This window comes from Hylobates moloch, unplaced genomic scaffold (genome assembly GCF_009828535.3).
Source record: "Hylobates moloch isolate HMO894 unplaced genomic scaffold, HMol_V3 SCAFFOLD_3, whole genome shotgun sequence".
In the NCBI taxonomy this organism is placed as follows: Eukaryota; Metazoa; Chordata; class Mammalia; order Primates; family Hylobatidae; genus Hylobates; species Hylobates moloch.
In genome coordinates this window covers 132,175,761-132,197,152 of record NW_026652278.1, presented here as the reverse complement: position 1 = coordinate 132,197,152, position 21,392 = coordinate 132,175,761, and positions in this window count along the sequence as shown.

The window sequence follows — 21,392 nt, the reverse complement described above, 5'->3', positions numbered from 1 at the left end:
TCTGTTAATACCTATGTTTGGAGGACTGTAAGCTAAACCATCATTCAGAAGACACAGAAGTATATTTAGTTCTGTTTGCTGTTGTTGTTTTGTTTTTAGTTTTTTTGAGATGGAGTCTCGCTCTGTCAGCCAGGCTGGAGTGCAGTGGCACAGCCTCGGCTCACTGCAACCTCTGCCTCCTGGGTTCAAAAGCAATTCTCCTGCACACAGCCTCCCGAGGAGGAGCTGGTATTACAGGCACCCACCACCACACCCGGCTAATTTTCGGAATTTTAGTAGAGACGGGGTTTCACCATGTTAGCCAGACTGGTCTTGAACTCCTGACCTCTATTAATCTGCCCACCTCAGCCTCCCAAAGTGCTGGGATTACAGGTGTGAGCCACTGTGCCCGGCCTAGTTCTTTTCTAAGTCTAATAATTCTTTAGAAGCCGGTGTTAGTAGTGCTACTCATCTCCTTGAATAATGCATTGCAACAAATTGGGGAACAAAGGGTAGGGAGAGAATGAGTCATTTTTGCTCGGTGGTAATTACTATCTATAGAAGAGTGAATGCCAATTAAGAAATCCAGGTGACTGAGAGAGGTCTCCTCTTTATGAGACATTTTAAAACACTAGTTCCATCATTCTTAGTGATCCAGCAACAGAAGCGATTTGACCTCTTATTTCATCACACTCACAGGTAGTAGAGAGCCTCCATCAAGTCTCACTGTAAATCTTTGTTCTTGGCTGTGAGAAGAATCAGGGACAAAGACCTTTCCACTAAGCCACCAAAGATACCATGGGGACCCTCTGCTCACTGTGATTGCATCTCCCCTCGTTGGCTTTCAGTCACAGCACCCTAGCAAAAGAAGGTGCCATCCTAAATCTCCAACCAGTGGTAGCCTATATCTGCTGGCATACAGGGAGGTACAAATTAAACGCCCCAATCTCTTCGAACCTTCCTATTATGGAAGACATGCCCCACCCTCCCCCACAGGGAACATGCCTGATTAGTCATAACCCCTAAACTAATCACTCCCGCTGTGCCTCCCTCTAACATTCCCACCTTCTTTGTTCTTAAGGACATTTACTAAATAGGCAAGGGGGAAAGCAGAGCCAGGTTTCATTGGCGGACAACTGCACTTGGTTGCTATGAGAGCTGTATACACAACACAGCTGTCATTGACATTATAGATCTAATGGGAGCCAAGGGTCTCAAATCTCTAAGGAGAAAAACATAATTCAGAGCTTTGGCAATGGTATCCATGTCTGTAAATACATGTGAGAGCAGAGAAGTGAATTAGAGAATGTTAGAACACAATAGAGTTAGACCTGAGAATAAAATTACACCACTCTGGGCCTGCACCTGATGTTTTTTATGCCAGAAAAACTCCCAGTTAAGTCTAATTTCAGGAGACCTTCACCTGAGATTGAGGTATAATGCCAGGACCTAAACACACACAGGACCTGACTCACAGAGCTTCCCTTATGACAGGGAAAGTTAAAAGTCCATTTGCCTCTTACCATATTTTATTTCCCTCTTTATTATCTCCCTTGTTTGAAACAAAAAGGAGGAGAGGAAAAGGGAGGACGTTAATGAGGGATGGACTCAGGACTAGAACTTGGGTTTTCCTGACTCCATTACCAGAGTTCTTGGGGCAGCACCATGCCGCTTTCATAAATGGGTAAGCACCTCCTGACCACTCAAAAATGTCAGGAATGGAAAGCAAGAAAAGCTGCTGGGCATGGTGGCTCATGTCTGTAATCCCAACACTTCGGGAGGCCAAGGCAGGAAGGTTGCTTGAGGCTAGGAGTTTGAGACCAGCCTGGGCAACAAAGTGAGAGCCCTGTTGCTAGAAAAACATTAAAAAATTGTCCAGGCATGGTAGCATGTGCCTGTAGTCCCATCCACTCAGGAGGCTGAGGCTGGAGGATGACTTGAGCCGAGCCAGGGATGTCAAAGCTGCAGTGAGCTATGATTGCACCACCGTACCCTGGGTGATAGATCAAGACCCTGTCTCTATAATAAGAAAAGAAGAAGAAAGAAAACTGAAAGTTTATGTATAGGAAGATTATGTATGATCAGGAAAGACTCCCTGAACAGGAACAAGTCTAGTCTGGAAGTAGAATAGGATGATGCAACCATCGTATATAAGCAGGGACACCTGCAAACACACACACACACACACACACACACACACACACACTACCCACAAGGTGAGTCCCCACAGAATGCTAATTTTAGCTATGCAAGGAAGCTCATTATTTTAAGATCCCAATGTGTGTTATTTTCTAGACTCACCCCTTCAAAATATGATTAGTCATGGAAATACTGGATAGAAGAGGGTGGTTTCCCCAGCAAAGGTACCACCCTCAAGCCTGAATACCTGCGGCCCTAAATAAGGACAGACATTCCTGTTTTTGCACCCAAAAGTTGCCTTCTGGCCCACCACAACCCCTGTCCTGTACCCATATAAACCCCAAGCCCCAGGCTGGGAGAGAAGAGAAGGAACTTCAGGAGAAGTTTGTCTGGGGATGGTCAGAGAATCAGCAGCTAGACAGCCAAACTCCAAGGAAAGATCATCTCACTCCATCTCCTGTCCAGCTCCCCATCCATTCCACTGAGAGCCATCACCACCACTGAATAAAACCCCCACATTCAGCTTTCAAGTTCGTGTGGGACCCAGTTTTTTGGGATGGCTGGAGAAGAGCTCAGGATACAGAAAGTTCTCATGCTGGCCCCCTGCCCTTGCAAAAAGGCAGAGGGCCCACTGAGCTGGTTAACCCTTAAGCCATCCATGAAGGGCAAGACTAAAAGAGCACACTGTAACATGCACCCACCTGGGCTTTGGGAGTTGCAGACACCCACCCCTAGACACTGCCGTGGGGCCAGAGCCCCAAAGCAGTCACTCTGGTTCCTGCACCTGCCGTCTGCATGATCCCCCTCCCATAAAAGGGGTTTGAACTCACCAGAGAGCCACACTCCTGTCCACGTCTTGAGAATGGGTGCAAGGGAACTCTCCCATTTCAATTATATCATACTTCCCAACACTGGCTCACAGGCCAGTGCATAAGAAGGCCTTCCCTTCTTATAGCCCCTGCTATGGCACTGAGACTTGCTAGACAGGAAGTAAAGAGCGAGGATTCTTTTTCATATACTACAAGGTGCTCAATGTCCAAGGAACCATCCAAGTAGAGAACTCCTAAAAACAATAGATAAAATATTAAAACCTCCTTTAAGACAAAGAGCTAAGCTGGTAGGAATGTAAGAGAAATTCCTGGACACCAGAAACGGTAAGAAACTACTAGTCTATTCAGAGGGGAACAGGACCATCAGAAATAGAGTTTGCCCTGGGTGCCTGTGTTTAGCTCTCATGATCTAGGGGTCCACATTTTTTTTTCTGAAAAGATACAATTTTAAAGATAATATTTTGGGCTTTGTGGGCCACATATGATTTGTCACTTACTTCATTGTTGTTGTTTCTTAGCAACGGTTTAAAAATGTAAAAGCCATTCTTAGCTGAAAGGCCACATAAAAACAGGCCCCAAGAAGGGCGTGTGCTGCTCCTACAGGAGCAGCTCAGAGACAAAGCTCAGGCTCAGAATCAGAGACTCCAGCACAAAGCCAGCACCCAAAAGAGTTGACTCCCTTCATGGGTAAACTGGAAAAAAAATATATATGCTTACCAGAAGGAATTGATATAAGTGTTTACCAGTGTTGGCCTTGGTTCTACTTAAAAAGGGAAAAAGATAAAGTCTCTCCCAACACCCCAAGATGCCTTAGCCACAGACAAGCCTTCTCATGGGCTATGTATCAGAATCCAAGTACTTATATGACCTAAAAACCCAAAGTACGAATTTAAAGTTATTGCGAACTGATAGTCACATTCAATGTTTAGTAGAAATGAATGCATATATCCTCACTAGAGGAATACTGTTTAAACTAGGTCTCAAAGGAATTCTCACAAACCAAGTTTGAAGGAATATAAACTCACCATCAAAAGCTCAAAATACATAAGGAAACAAGTCACAGCGAGGAAGAGGATGCAGAAAGATTGATGATATGAGAAAAAATTGGTTCAAGTATAGGGTAAGTGTCCTAGGGAACCCTACAGGTGATTCTAATGCGCCTTGAAGGTGTTACTGTTTTTAGAGACAGGGTCTCACTCTTTCACCCATGCTGGAGCACAGTGGCACGATTATAGATCACTGCAGCCTCAAACTCCTGGGCTCAGGTGATCCTCCTGCCTTAGCCTCCCAGGTAGCTGAGACTATAGACCCATGCCACCATGCCCAGATAATTTTTAATTTAATTTGGTTTTTTTGTGTTTTTTTTTTTTTTTAGAAACAGGGTCTCACTGTACAGGCTGGTCTCAAACTCCTGGCCTAAAGCAATCCTCCCACCTCAGCCACCCAAAGTGCTGGGTTTATAGGCATGAGTCACCATGCCTGGCCTCACCCTAAAGTTTGAAAACCACCATTCCAGTCACTTCAGAGCTCAATAGCACAACTACCAAAATCAAAGTAGGAAAGCAGGGACAAGTAAAATCGTTTATTTGGTTGGGCTACTTTGATCTTGTGGTAATGAACTTGGAGGAGACTAAATTTCACCTATAAAATGATGACTTGCAACTAGAGAAGCAATAATCAAGCTTGTCCTTATACTTTACCCACAGGGCCCCATAGGAACCAACCCTGACCTCTGTCTCCCACTCACCTCTGTCTGGACACTCTCCACCTGACTCACAGGGCTGGAGCCACACTGTGTCTGCTGGTTTAACCATGTATCCTGGGGACCTAGAAGGAGCTCAGGGAACATCATTAAACTAGTAACTGAATGAATGCTGGAGGCTCAGCTTTTTAGCCCAAAGCACCAAGTCCAGGCTGGCATATTAATGGAAAGAATTGCCTGCTGAGGACTTGCTGGTACTGACTCTGAAGAATAACAGTGACACTAAAATAAATGCATAGTGCTTATCATCACTGCTGTCATCTTAACGTTAGTAATAATAGTGGACATTTGCATGCTTACTATGCACTAGGCACTAGGCAAGTGCTTTGCATGCATCATATCATTTCACCCTTACCATAACCCTTTGAAGAAAGTACTATTAGTACCCCATTTTACAAATTCTGATCATGAAGCTTAGAGAGTAGCTTGCCCAAATCACACAGCCAGTAAGCGGCAAAACTGCTCATTAACCCAAGTTTTCTGGCTCCTAAAAGCTGCTCTTCACCACCATAATATATTATCCTCTCTCATCTGAAAAAAGAAGCTGACAGGTTTCTGTCTTTGTCTCTGTAAAATAAGATGAAAGATATTTAAACTTAAATTTAAAAAAACGAGTCTGGTGTGGTGGCTCATGCCTGTAATCCCTGCACTTTGGGAAGCCCAGAGAGGAGGATTGCTTGCAGCCAGGAGTTTGAGACCAGCCTAAGCAACATAGTGAGACCCTGTCTCTACAAAAATAATAATAATAATAAAATAAATTAGCTGGTGTGGTGGCATGCACCTGCAGTCCCAGCTACTCAGGAGGATCGCTTTAGCCCAAGAGTTTGAGGATCCAGGGAGCCATGATCACACCACTGCACTCTAGGCTGAGTCCAGAGCAAGACTCTAAAAAGCAACCACAACAACAACGACAAAGCACCTTTGCAGTAAAGAAATATAATAAACACTATCTCAGCCAGGTTGTCAAAATTAACATCAACAATGATACATACATAAGTATGTAGCCTTGATATGATGTGATGAGAATGTTGCTGAGGTTTTCCTCCCAAAAACCCATAACATAATCCTGGTAGAACCATGATAAAAACATCAGACAACTACACACCGAGGAACATTCTACAAAATACATGACCAGTATTCCTCATAAACTGCTAAGGTCATCAAAAACAAAGCAAGTCACAGAAACTGTCAGAGACCAGAGGATCCCAATGAGACAAGGTAATTAAATGTAACGTGATATCCTCAGTGAAATCCTGGAACAGAAAACGGACATTAGGGGAAAAGCTACAATGATAGTGAAATCTGAGTAAACTCTGGAGTTTAGTTAATGGTAATGTACCAATGTTGATTCCTTAGTTATGACAAATGTACCATGGGAATGTCAGGTGTTAGCAACAGGAAAAACTGAGGGATGGAAATATAGGAACTCTCTTTACTTCGTAAGTGTTCTGTAAATTTAGAACCATTCTAACAGGAGGTTTTTTTTTTTTTTAGGAGATACTATTATCAAATATAAGAACCTATTGGATTATTAGAAGCGAAGAATTCATCTCTGATGATACTGTGGAGTGTCCTCCCTTGGAAATTTTAGGAATAGAACAGAAAGCTCAGTATTCTGAAGAATTTAAATGTTAGTCTTCTTGAAACATAACACTGAACCAAATTATTTCTTGACATCTATTTTAAGACTATACATTTGTGATTTTTATTAATTGTTACAATGACTCTTCAACACTAATTGGAAAATTTGCCAAATGAAAAGTTAATATTTTGTAATTATATGTCAGAGTTATCACAAAAATAATGAGTAGGTGTCTCAGCTACGGCACAGTAATTACATTAAACATTGGCTGGGTAAAAAACCCAATGTTACAGAACACTTGCTGCTTGTGTTGGTATTTATGTAGTTGAGCTGTTTCTCCCAGTAGGGGGCTCTGTTGACCATCAAATGGAAAAGATGCCCTGACGTTAGGGAATAGAGTTGCTTGGATTCTACTTTGATTAGCGTTTGTAGGGGTAACTTTGTGGAAGAAAAACCTTTCACAAATCTTCTCCAGTTAAAAAGGAAGATTAGACAACACCAACTACTGTGGTTGGGGTAGAGGATGTTTCAGGGAAGAAAGAAGGTATATTGGACCATACCAGAAAACAGAGACCTTCAGAATGTTCTTAGGCCTAGATATTGCTGAAACCATATACGCTCAAATGAAAAGCAGGTTTGAAGTGATAAACTAGAAATGCCATATCCCACTTTCAGGATATGTGTTCCTGAAGGTGATATTGGAGAAATGTCCTTCTTATACATTTTTTAATTGAGATAAGGTCTTGCTTTGTTGTTCAGGCTGGTCTTGAACTCCTGGCCTCAAGCAATCCTACCTTGGCCTGCCAAAGCACTGGGATTACAGGTGTGGTCCATCACACCTGGCCAAAGAAATATTGTTGAAGTATCACTTACATACTCATTGATTGACCACAAATGCCCTATTCCACATAGCATTTCACAAGATAGCTCATGCATTTATCTAAATGCAGGAGCAAGAGCAGCCTCTACACACACACACACACACACACACACACACACACACACACATACACACGCACACACTGACCCAATAAAAAATGTTTAATGATATCCCATTTCTATAAGCCCAAGTACAGAATAGAATTCTTAATTGGTTTCTAAGTCCTGCTCTACCTAGCCTCTGACAACATCTCCAGAATTATCTTAAATCACTTTCCCACTCACTCTGTGTGTTCCAGCCCCACTGGCTTTAACCTCTTCTAATTCTAACATGCAGAGCACCATCCACTACAGGGCCTTTGCACAGGTTTTCCGCACAGCCTTGTTGGTCTTATCCTATTCATCTCCTTCTATTTAATGCCAATTCATTCTTTGGCTCTCAGCTCAAGAGCTTTACCTTGGAGAAAACTTCTCTCACCCCTGGATTAAATATCACAGTTAAATGTTTACACAGCACCTTGTACTTCGCCATTATAGCACTAATGACAGGTCTACTCCATGTATTAAACAATGTTTGGTATTGATAGTTTGCTTATGTGGTTGTCAGATTAATATCAATTCTCCAATCTAGATTGCAAATTACTTGAGATTAGGATCCATGTTTTTATTCTCCATGTATCCCAGTACCTAGCATAGGACCTGGCTTAGCAGAGGTTTTCAACATATATTTGTTGAATAAACGGTTGAAGGAATGACCATACCACACACACGTTCTCAGGAAAAACAACACTTGGATTTCAGAATGTACTACTTCCAACAGGGAAAAAAAAATTCTGCTGACTTCAGAGGGAGTAAAGCCAGAAAGACAAGCAATAAAAGATGGTATCTTTGCCCAGAATGTGTAGGTTCTCTGACATTTACTGTCTTACCAAAGCCCATCCTGTTTTCTGAAATGCTGAGTCAGGTTATTTGGAGAAATTCTTTTGGCAAAAAAACCCTCTTTTTTGTTTGTTTGTTTCTATAAGCCAGGGAACACCAAATATTGCCAGTAAACCACCAGAAGCTAGGGAGAGGCATGGAACAAATTCTCCCTCAGGACCCTCAGAAGGAACCAATCTTGCTGACACCTTAATCTCCTCCGACTTCTAGCCTCCAGAACTATGAGACAATAAATTTCTGTCATTTAAGCTAAAAAAACAGTTTAATGTGATAAAATATACATATAGATAGAATATATACAATGTATCTTAAAAGAATCAAAGCAATGACAAGATAGGAAGGAAATACCAGACCTACCATGAAGAGAAGTCAGCATCTCAGAAGCACAAATGAAGACAGAAGCTTCTTTTCCTCTGAGAGTAGTTATCCACCCTAAATATACTGGATTTTCGTTTTAATGGCCTCTTGGCAATGGAAGAAATAAATCAACTCCCAGTAACCACATAAAATAGAAAGCCTAATAAGAGATTCCCCCCTTAAATAATCTGTAAAGACCCCCCACATAGACCAGTCCTAGCACAGAACCACAACCTCAGTTAAACTCTCCTTAGTATCCTGCATTTTCCGGGTAATTTCAAGCCTTAAATTTAGTTTAAAGTTGTCTTAAACTGTTAGTGCCTCTAGATACCTTGCAAAATCAAATATAAATTCTTTCTGGGAAAAAAAAGCCAATTTCATATTAGGCATCAAAAAATTTGTCCAAAATGAAGCCAAAAATAGCCAGATACACAAAGAAAGTAGATGTCATGAGAAGTATCTGGCAGAATACAGACCACAGAAACAGAACTGCAAAGACTTCAAGTCTTAGACAATATATTAAATTTTTGTTTAAAAATTATAAACCTGAAAGGAAGGAGAAATATGAATGACATATATATATATATATATATATTTCGCCTGCCACCACGCGCGGCTAATTTTGTGTATTTTTAGTAGAGACGGGGTTTCACCGTGGTCTCGATCTCCCGACCTCGTGATCCGCCCGCCTCGGCCTCCCAAAGTGCTGGGATTACAAGCGTGAGCCACCGCGCCCGGCCGAACTGACATATATTTTTACAATTTAAAGCATAAAACAGTTTTTGAAAAGAATCAAATGGAACTTTTAGAAAAAAGTAATAAAATGCCAAAATTTAAAACTCAGTAGATGAATTGGTTTATTAGCAGATTAGATGCAAGTGAAGAAAAAAATAAATATACTGAAAAATATTCGGGGGACAACTATTCACAATGAAGGACTGAGTGACAAAAAGATTGCTGATACAGAAAAAAAGGCAAGGGACATAAAGAATACCACAAGTACTTAATGGGTATCTCTGAGGGTAAGAAGCAAAAGAATAAGGCAGGGACAGTATTTAAAGAGACAATTAAAATTTTCAGAACCAATGAAAAACACTATTCACAGAACCAAAAAACCCAGTGAATTCAAAGCAACAGAAATTCATAGCACCACATACACATAATAGAAATGAAAAAAACTCAAATCAATAATCTAAGCTTCCCCCAAAAAATTAAAAATTAAAATAATCTAAGCTTCCACCTCAAAAACCTAGAAAAAGAAGAGCAAGATAAGTAGAAGAAAACTATGAAACTATAAAAAAGTAGAAAATCAATGAAATTGTGAAGACGAAGAGCTTCTCAAAAAAAAATTTCAAGGTAAGAAAGAAATGAAATTGGAAACAGAAAAATGATTGAAAAAAATCAATGAAACAAATAGCTGGTTCTTTGGGCTTAAGCCCAGGAGTTCAAGACCAGCCTGAGCAACATGGCGAAACCCCACCTCTTCAAAGAAAATACAAAACTCAGTCAGGTGTAGTGGTGCATCCCTATAGTCCCAGCTACTCAGAAAGCTTAGGTGGGAAGATTTTTTACCCAGGAGGTCAAGGCTGCAGTAAGCAGTAGCCCCACCACTGTACTCCAGCCTGGGTGACAGAGTGAAACTGTGTCTAAAAAAATAAGTAAAGAAGAATCAACACCAATTCTACAAAATCTCTTCCAGAAAATAGAAGCAAACCAAGCAACTCTCAATTTATTTTCTGAAGCGAATATGACCCTGATATTAAAACCAGACAAAGATAGCACAAAAAAAAAAACCTACGGGTGAATATTCCTCATGTATAGAGGCAAAAGTCCTTAACAAAATATTAGCAAATATAATCTAGTAAAATATAAAAAGAATTATACACTATGATTGCTATGGTATGAATGTGTCCTTCCAAAATTTATAGTGAACCCTAATCCCTATTTTGGTGCTATTAAGTGGTGGGTCCTTTTGAAAGGTGCTTAAGTCATGAAGGCAAAGCCCTCACAAATGGAATCAGTGCCCTTATAAAAGAGATTAACGGGAGTAGCCTTGCCCTTCTGTCATGTGAGGATGCAACAAGGCACCATCTATGGAAGCAGAGAGCAAGCCCTCACTAGACACCAAATCTGCTAGTGCCTTGATCTTGGATTTTCCAGCCCCTGGAACTATGAACAACACATTTCTACTAAATTACCTCATCTCAGGTATTGTATTATAGCAGTCTGGATAGACTAAGACAATGGCCAAGTAGAATTTATTCCAAAGATGCAAAGCTGGTATCATGTTTAAAAATTAACCAATGTCATCCACAATATTAACAAATTAAAGAAGAAAAATCTCATGATTGTATCAACGAATGCTGAAAAAGAATTTAGTAAAATCTAATACTGACTCACAAGTGAAAAAAAAACCTCAAAGAAAAATAGGAATACAAGGGACTTTCTCAATCTGATAAAGAGCATCTATAGAGAACATACAGCTATCATTATACTTAATGGTGAAAGACAGAATGCTTTCCTTACAAGACTGAGAACACGACAAGGATGTCTGCTCCCATCCCTCTTACTCCACATAATGCTGGAAGTTCCAGCCAGTGCAATGAATCAAGAAAGGGAAATAAAAAGCATAGAGATCAGAAAGGAAGAAACAAACTGTCCCCATCTGCAGATAACACGATTACATAGAAAAGCCCATGGACTCTCCAAAAACAAACAAACAAGCAAAAACCTCTTAGAACTAATAAGTGAGTTTAGCAAGATCACAAGATACAAGATTAGCATACAAAAACTGTATTGTGTTTCTATATGCTACCAATGAGCCCATGAACATTGAAATTAAAACACAATGCCAGTGACAGTAATTTAAAAAAATAAATACTTAAATGTAAATGTAACAAAGCATGTTCACCACTCACTTACATGCTACAAACTACGAAATGCTGGTGAAAGGAACTGAAAAAGAACTAAATAAATAGAGATGCTTTCCATGCTCATGGACTGAAGAACTCAACAAAAGTGTCACTTCTCCACAGATTGATATACAGGTTTACCACAATTTCTATCAAAATTCCAGCAAGAATTTTTGTAGATATAGACAAGAATAATCTAAAATTTATAAGAGAAACTAGAATCTCTAAAACAATTTCAAAAATGAAAAATTAAGTCAGAGATATCAATTTACTCATTTCCAAGACTTATTAATAGACTTATTAATACTGTGTGGCATGGGTCCAGGAGCAGTGGCTCACACCTATAATCCTAGCACTTTGGTAGGCTGAAGCAGGTGGATCACTTGAAGCCACCAGTTTGAGACTGCCTGGCCAACATGGTAAAACTCCGTCTCTACTAAAAATACAAAAATTAGCCAGGTGTGGTGGTGCATGCCTGTAGTCCCAGCAACTTGGGAGGCTGAGGCCCTAGAATCACTTAAACCCAGGAGGCAGAGGTTGCAGTGAGCCAAGACCGCACCACTGCACTCCAGCCTAGGCCACAGCCTGGGCCACAGAGCAAGACTTTGTCAAAAAAAAAAAAAAAAAAAAAAGACTATGTGGCATGGGCAGAGGAATACACACATCAATCAATGGAACAGAATAGTGAAACCAGAAATAGACCCACACAAATATACCCAACCAGCATTTGACAAAGTGCAAAGACAATTTAATAGAAGAAATATAGCCTTTTTAGCAAATGGTGCTAGAACAATTGGACAACCATAGAGAGAAAAAAAATTGGCTAAAGTCTCACACCTTCTACAAAATTAACGGAAAATGGAAAATAGATTTAAATGCAAAACATTACGCTGTAACACTTTTAAGAGAAAATATGGGGCCTCTATTGCTAGACAAAGAGTTCTTAGACTTCAAAGCAAATGTATAATTTATAAAAGGAGAAATTGATAAATTTGATTTCAGCAAAATTAAAAACTTTTGTTTTGTAAAAGACCCTATAAAACATTTTTTAAAAAGACAAGCTGCAGAATGGGAGAAAATATTTACAAAACACTTATCCATCAAAGGACTAGTATAGATAAAACTCTTAAAACTCAACAATAAAAAACAAACAAACAATCCAATTAGAACATGGGAAAAAGACATGAAGAGATATTCTGCTTTTCAGATATACCGATGGCAAATAAGCACATAAAAAGATGTTCAACATTATTAATCATTAAGAAAATGCAAGTTAAAACCACTATGAGATATCCCTACATACCCACTGGGATGTTTAAATTTTTAAAAAATAGGAACGACAACAAATGCTTGCAAGAATGGAGAGAAACTAGATCACTCATATGTTGTTAATAGAAATATAAAATGATACATTCACTCTGGAAAACTGTATGGCAGTTTCTTTAAAACTTAAAAATGTAACCACCATACATCCCAGCAATTGTCCCAGAGAAATGAAGATATTTCATACAAAAATATATGCACGAATGTCTGTAACTGTTTTATTCATGATAGCTACAAACCAGAACCAATGTAGATGTCCTTTAATGGATGAATGGCTAAAGAAACCATGGTACATCCATACCATGGAACACTATTCAGCAATGAAAAGGAATGAACTATTGCTCCACACAACAGCTTGGATGAATCTCTAGAGAATTATGCTCAGTGACAAAAGCCAGTCCTAAAAGGTTACAAACTATATGATTCCATTTTTACAACATTCTTGAAATGACAAAATTATGAACATGGATAATATATTAGTGTGGTTTCCAGAGATTAATGAGGAGAATGAGGGCAGAAGATGAAGTGGGCATAGCTATAAAAGGGCAACAAGAGGGACCTTGGTAGTGATGGAAATTTTCTGTATCTTGACTATATCAATGCCAATTTCCTACTTGTAACATTGTACTGTATTTATGCAAGATGTTGCCATTGTGGAAACTGAGTAAAGAATACACAAGATTTATCTGTATAATCGCGTGAATCTACAAGTATCTCAAAATAAAAAATGTAAATAAATAAAAGAAATAAATTAGTAAAACTGAAAAAAAATCACCATTTTTGTAAGTTCTAAATAAAATCTGGAACTATAATCCCAAATGATATCAACAATAGAGTGGGAAGGGGTCCTGGTTATTTATTGTTGTAATCAACTTCCTTGGAATTCAGTGGTTTTAAAAATGATCATTTTATTTTACTCAAGATTTTGTGATGGGAATTCAGGAAGGGCTTAGCTGGCAGATCCATGTCACATCATCTGGAGTAGATAGGACTGGAACACCCAATTCCAGATGGCTCCCACCCTCATTTCTTTTTTTTTAATGCTCCTTGGCTTCTTGCTGCACATGATGTCTCATCCCCAGGGCCTCTCCACAGAGTTAAGACTTCTCACAGCATGGTAGACCTAAAGAAACTGCACTTCTTCCACAGTAGCTAGCTTCATGGAGGCAGGAAGCAGAAGCTGCCAGACAGTTAAGGGCTATACTTGGAACAGACATGTATGTCACTTCTGCCATAGTCTATTGGTCAACGTTATCATTGCCCCTTCCCAGATTCAAGATGGTGGGAAAATGGACTCCAACTTGATGCAATGGGAGATAACCCTGTAGCAATCTTTGGGAAATAACATCTATTCCAGGGAATCTAGGGAAAGTAGAACAGATGGAAGCAGCTCTATTTGAGGAGAGAATTCTTGTTGTTTAACCAATTTTTTAGGAGAAAAGGTTGATTTGTGTGTTGATAATTTAAGGATAACCCTTAAAATAAAAGAATGAAAACTGTACAACTTTCACACCAATATAGGAGAAAAAAACTGAACAAAGAAAACTTGATCCAACAGAAGGCAGCAAACAGAAAAATGAGAAATAAGGAGACTGCATGGTAAATAAAAGAAAAAATAAATCCACATTTATCAGTAATCACAATAAATCAAATAAAAGCTGAAGAATCTCAAATCTAGTGTTATGCTACTTACAAGAGATCCACTAAGAAAATATAATTCAGAAAGTCTGATAATTAAAAGGAAGAAAAGTATGTAGGCAAAGATTACCAAAAGAAAATAATATACTTACTAACATCACAGAAGACAGAGATTAATGTGAAGACTATTTCAAAAGGCAAAATAGAACATTTCATACTGAGAAAGAACAAACTGACAGAAGATATGATATGAACCTGTATACCCTCATTTTGATCAAGATAGTCTATGTTGAATGACAAAAAACCCTAAAATTTCAGTGGTGCAACACAACAAAGGTTTATTTTTCATTCACATTACAAGTGCAAATTGGAGTTTGTGAGGGGCCCTACTCCAAAATTCACCCAGAGAATCCGGCTGATGGAGGGTCCTGCAGCTCTGCTTTCTGGGCCACGTGGCATCCTCAGTCAAGAGAAGTTGATAGGGAGGGATCACATTCTAAAATACTATGTCCCAAAAGTGGCACACATCACTTGACTCAGTCCATTGGCTAGAATTTGTAAAACGAACTTACTTAATTGCCAGGGGGCCAGGAAAGTATGGCTCCATGGATGTTCGGTTAGCTGTAAATGTTTATGCCACAACCTCTAATGGCATAGCCTATGAAGAAAAAATTACAAAGAATAAAGAGAAAAAAAATGAAACTCTACTAACATAGTGGAAGATTTCAGCACATTTTCTCAGTGACCAAGCTAAAAATAATTTTGTGTCTGAAATTCTTCCATTAGAGAATAACTTATTTGAGTCTTAAACCCTTTGATTTCTAGTAATTTCCTATTAAAATCCATTTGTCACCCAGGGTGAACGAATGGAAAAGACAGATATTATCAGAACCCTTTCAATCTGAAAGCAAGGTCCAGTAGGAATAGTTCATAGAATGGGAGGTACAGGTGGCATATAGAGTACTGGTGGGGGACTGGCGGGTATGAGACAGACAGGGACAGGACATAGAAAGAGGGAGATGCACACTTTATAGTTTTTGCCAAGGCCACCCAGCAGGAGATGGATGGAATATGAAAAAACAAGAAGTGCGTTGGAGCAGAAGCATTAAATTACACAATTAAGACATATAACTTATGCATAACTTATATAAAAACATATGTAAGCAGCCTATATAACTGCTATATGCAGTTGTAACCTTGGCAACCACAATCAGAAAGAATCATTACCTTAGTGTAGGTAAGTGGATTTGAAAGAGTCAATTGCCAAGGAAAAAAAAATTCTTATATGTTTACTTGTTGCTGGAATGGGAGCAAAAAGCTCACATAAAATTAAAACCACCAATATTTACTTAATTATAAAGAAAAACATACAACCATACCAAATACTATAGCAAATAAATATTAGAGTATTTCTGCTGGGTGCAGTGGCACATGCCTGTAATGCCAGCACTTTGAGAAGCCAAGGAGGAAGAATTACTTGGGGCCAGGAGTTTGAGACCAGCCTGAGGATCTGAGCAACGTAGTGAGACCCCGTCTCTACAAAAAAAAAAAGTTAAAAATTAACATCACCCTGTCTCTAAAACAACAACCCCAGCAGTTCAAGAATAGAGTACCTCTCATGAGTACCTTGTCTCACAGCATACATAAAACTTACATTTTGTTCTATTTCATTTAATCCTCATAACAACCTACGAGACAGGTCAGGGAGGCATGTTTATTGTTTAGTTTGTTTATTTACTTCTGTTTAGCCTGTGTTGTTCCAGAAAGGATTTAAGAGTACTTGAAGAGATTAATAAACTAGAGCAAGATATCAGAATATAAGTAGAGAGTATACAAACAACAAACTACCTGAAAAAAAAATTAAGAAAACAATCTCAAGGCAGGAGCGGTGGCTCACACCTGTAATCTCAGCATGGGCCTCCTTGGGAGGCCAGGGAGGAAGGATTGTTTGAGCCTAGGAGTTCAAGACTAGCCTGGGCAACACAGCAGAGTTACAGGCTGTAGTGAGCTGTGATTGTGCCACTGCACTCCATCCTGGGTGACAGAGCAAGACCTTGTCTCAAAAACAAGCAAAGAAACAAACAAACGAAGAAAACCAAATCATTTACAATGGCATAAAAGAGAATAAAATATTTAGGAATAGATTTAACCAGTGGGGTGAAAGATCTAAACACAGACAACTATAAAACGTTGATAAGTGAAACTGAAGAAGACATAAGTAAATGGAAAGATATCCCATGTTCATGGATTGGAAGAATCAATTGTGTTACTATTTATCATTGTGAAAACTAAAAACAATCTACAGTCCAACAATAGCAGCTTTGTTACTATTACACATGCTGGCTTGCTCTCTTCCTCTCTTGCTTTTTTTTGCCTCCCTCTCATCTTTCCTACCTTCCATCTGCTCTTTTGTGTTTGTTTGTTTGTTTACTTTAAGTTCTGGGATATATGTGCAGAACATGCAGGTTTGTTACATAGGTATACATGTGCCATGGTTGTCTGCTGCACCCATCAACCTGTCATCTAGGTTTTAAGCCTCCCATGCTTTAGGTATTTCCTTTTTTTTTTTTTTTTTTTAAAAAGCGACAGGGGTCTCACTATATTGCCTTGGGCTGGTCTTGAACTTCTGAGCTCAAGCGATCCGCCTGCCTTGGCCTCCCAAAGTGCTGGGATTACAGGCATGGGCCATCACACCCAGTTGCTCTTTCTTTCTTTCTTTCAACTCTGACTGTATGTGGTTATCTCCAGGAGAAGACAGTGTGTTAGAAATTTCTATATACATTGTGAGTTGTTAATTTTTTTACAATGAACGGACAGATTTTTATAATCAGCAAATGTATCAAAGATACTTCCATTTATTTTATTTTAAAAAGAGCATTCCTTATTGATTTATTTATTAAACAAGTAGTCATTGAGGCCATGCTTTCTGTCAGGCTCCTTCCTGGATAACGAAGGGCAAGAAGAATATGTGCTCAGAATCCAGAAAAAAATAAACAATTGTGATGTTAAATAACCTGGCTCAATTTGCACACATGCTAATAAACGATGCTTTGTGAATGAAATGTAAAATGTAATCAAACCCCCATGGATTCCTGAGGCCCTTCACCAGCTAAGGTCTTTATGGACATAATCTTCTAACCTTGCATTGGCTTGGGTAAGTAAGGGCTTAGAGGAGGAGCAAAGAGAAAAGAATAATTCAGATTATCCTTTCTGTTGTCCAAGAGCCTAGCACCCGGGTTTCTGGTCTTAGATCAAGACACGTTCATTTTTAGAGCCTGTAACAGTTTCCCAGGCTGAGGTAGAGGTGCTTACAGGCAAATGTGATTGCTTTTATTGAGTGGGAAGAAGTCTCTTCTTCCTAGAAGATTTATTATTTTCTGGGCACAGTTAAGCCTACCTCACAGGGAGTATAAACACGTCTTACCAGCTTTTCATTCCTTTCCATGAACTCCATGAACTGACACATGGATTTTCACATCAAAGCACAGAATCATAAACGGCTTATTCTAAAAAGGAAACTGAAGTTTTCCAGAACTTGCTAGCAGGGAATCTTTATTATGATGGAACCAGACCAAGATTGGCCATCCTCCTAAGACATCAGGAAATGCTGGCCACACTGAACGGTGACATGGGAAAAGTCAGCTGGGGAGAGGAGGGGCTGCTCCATGGCTCAGGCAGGCCTGGCTTAAGGATTTTGAAAGGCATAAGCTCTGGTTTTTAAATTCAGATGACCTCTCTAGGTCAACCTCTCAGCTCAGGCACAGTAATGCCTTTTCAGCAATTTCCCCCAAATTTAGAAGGTGGTGCTACACACAGAGAGAGCTTTGTTTTGTCTCCTTGTTTTTGTGGCATCAGCAGGACCTGCTTTCTTCTAGATACTAAATTGTTGCCATGTTGCTAATTACTATAATTTCTTACCCCCAACCAGCTTGCAGGGTTCAGAAAAATGTGCTGATTATTGCAGATTCCTGGATAGGGAGGCTTACCAGAGCGTCATCTCAGACAGGCCTTTCTTCCTTATGTAAATCCCATCATGACTTCTTTGAAGGTGGCCTCACTTCAAGTACTAGGGCCTTGCTCAGATATTTATCAAAATGCTCTAGATTCCTGCTCAACCAGCCAGACGCTGAGGCATTCCTGTGCCAGGCCCCAGGACTGACGTGCGGAAGTCAGAGGATGACCAGAAACCATTAACAGGTTCAGTATTGACTGAAGCTATTCCATCAGTTCATTGATCCAACTCATATTTAGTTGATGTTCATCATGCCCATCTTACGGAGTATATAGGAAAGAAAAAAATCAACATCTCCGGGAATCTCAACCATATGAAAATCGATAAGACTGGTATGCAAATATTTCCAGAACAGTTCAAAAAAGAATGTGGTAAGCTCTATAACGAAGTTAATTTTAAAATGTGAAAAGCAAACTCCCAGGACCCCGACGCTTCCCTGATTACTCATCTCTGTGAATTTTATGTGTTTGTTGCTTGTTGATTTGTTTACATGTGCATCTTCCCCATCATGCATGCATGGGACAACTGCTTTATTCACTAACATACATGACACACACATTTACTAATTGAAAAGAAGGAAAAGAGGGAGGGAATAGGGATAAAATAAAGAGAACAGCAGAAAAGAAGGCAGCACACAGAGAAGATAAAGGCTTTGTCTCTACAGATTGTCAAAATAAATCCCAACTCTGAGACACACAGCTGTGTGACCTCAGGCAAATTACTTAGCCTCCCTGTGCCTTTGTTTCTGCATCTTAAAATTGGGAAGTATAATAGTATCTACTTCATTGAGTTGAACAAAAAGAACTGAGAAAGTATTTGTGGCCTTAGAACAGTCCCTGCGTAAAATAAACCCTTAAAAAGTATTCATTAAATTTTAAAAATCATAAAGGAAGGAAATACTAGTTGGGGAAAATGAGGAAATGATTATCAGTGTGCTATTATTTTAGATCTTACTTGAAAGATTCATTGGAATTAAATAAATAGTGATGGTTGAAAAGACCACTTAGAGTCAGTCAATTATAGGATGTAATTGAAAAATAACAAGCAGACAGAATGTCTACAAGGGAGTAGGAGATAGGCTTAGAAAGTCAGTTGCCATTGGGTGCATGACAAGTGTCCTGATAAGAGGAGGCAGAGGGAGATTTTAAACACAGAGAGGGCCATGTGAAGACAGAGCAGAGATGTGAAGATGCTGGCCTTCCCCATTCGAGTGATATGGCCACAGCCGGGAATGCTGGAAGCCAATGGAAGTGGGAAGAGTCTCCCTTAGAGCCTTCAGAGGGACTGTGGCCCTGAGGACTCCTTGAGTAAAGCCTTGTGATACTGATATAGGTCTTCTGGCCTCCAGAATTGTGAGATAATACATTTCTATTGTTATAAGCCACTACATATGTGCTAATTTGTTGCAGCAGCCACAGGAAACTAATATAGAGATAAAGGGAAAAAATAATAAGATAAAGAAGATGCCTTAGATGAATCTATGATTACAGATGGCCATGAGCTCAAACATAAACACCATTAAATTCTACAATTCTACCTACAATCCTAAAAGAACAACAAAACAAACAAAAAATCTGTAATACCCACATAAAATGCCATCGTCAACTATATACCAACGTTATTTAGACATTCCTCTTAAGACATACTTAGGTAATTTCAAATGTTACCTGTATCACTTACTAAGCATAGTTAAGTGGAACAGCTACATACCTTCTAGATTCTCACTTAGAGAAAAGACATAAGTAGACATGTCCCAAAAGAGGAAGTGCCACAGATTCCAAACATGTGGGAAAAGATTCAGCCTCCAAGAAATACTGTTTAAAACGATAATGAAATTTCATTTCTTTGCCAATCAAAATAACAGTTTTTTTACTCTTTTTAAGTTTTTAATTTTTTAATACTATTTTTTAGCTTGTTTTTTTCCCCACCTGGTAATTATCTTCTGTGAGAAAATATTTTAAATGGTCCATTTTCAAGGCATGATAAATCTAAGTACTGGCAGCCAGACTGTGGTTGTGATATACCGCATGGCTCATGTACCTAGAAGGTCACAATAAGCAAACAGAATGTAGAGGAGGGGGTCAGCCCATAAAAGGGAAGAAAGTTTCGTTATTGGGAAATCGAAACTTAAGAGGGGAAGGGGACTATAACTTTATAAGGGACATAATGAAATATAGGTGATATCTGGGAAGATTATAACCCCATAGTACTCCACCAATGAGGAACTTGGGGAAGGACTTGTGTGCTGGGAGACAAATTATCTGCTGTAACTGCCCCGGGTGTGTCTGCCTACCAGACACCCGATCTTGCAAGACCACCATTAAAAGTCTGGCTTCCACTGTTCTTCATGTCTCTGAGTCCATTCTTTGAGTTTGGACACCCAGATGTGTGTTTCTCACATTTTCCTAAACATGACTTTGAATGAAATGAATAAAATAAATCCTGAAGACAGGTTAGTGAAGTCAGTAGTAGCCTATATTGCTGGTTTAGCAGATGACAGTGGCTGTGTCCTTTGAGGAAGAATTTGGCAATGTGGGTAAAAAGCCTTAAAGCCTTTCAAAGACTTTGACCTTAAGCAAATTCACTTCAATTTTATGTCTACAAATGCTTTTTAAGGACGTAATCCTAGATGAGGAAGCACAATGTTCATCAAAGAACTAAAATACAAAAAATTAAACACAATGTAATAACTTAGGAGTCAGCAAACTATAGCCAGTGGGTCAGACCTGGCCCATTGCTTGTTTTTGTAAATAAAGTTTTATTGGAAGACAGCCATGCTTATTTGTTTACATATTATCTATGGCTGCTTTTGTGGTACTGTGGCAGGGCCGAGTACAGACAATCCCCAACACTTAAAGATGGTTTGTCTCACAATTTTTTAACTTTATGATGGATCAAAAGTGCTACACATTCAGTAGAAAGTGGTATGATACTCTTGTGATCCTGGTCAGCAACAGTGAGCCACAGCTCCCAGTCAGCCTCACGATCAGGAGGAAACAACCCATACTTTACTGTGCGCTGAGTTGCCAAATGATTTTGC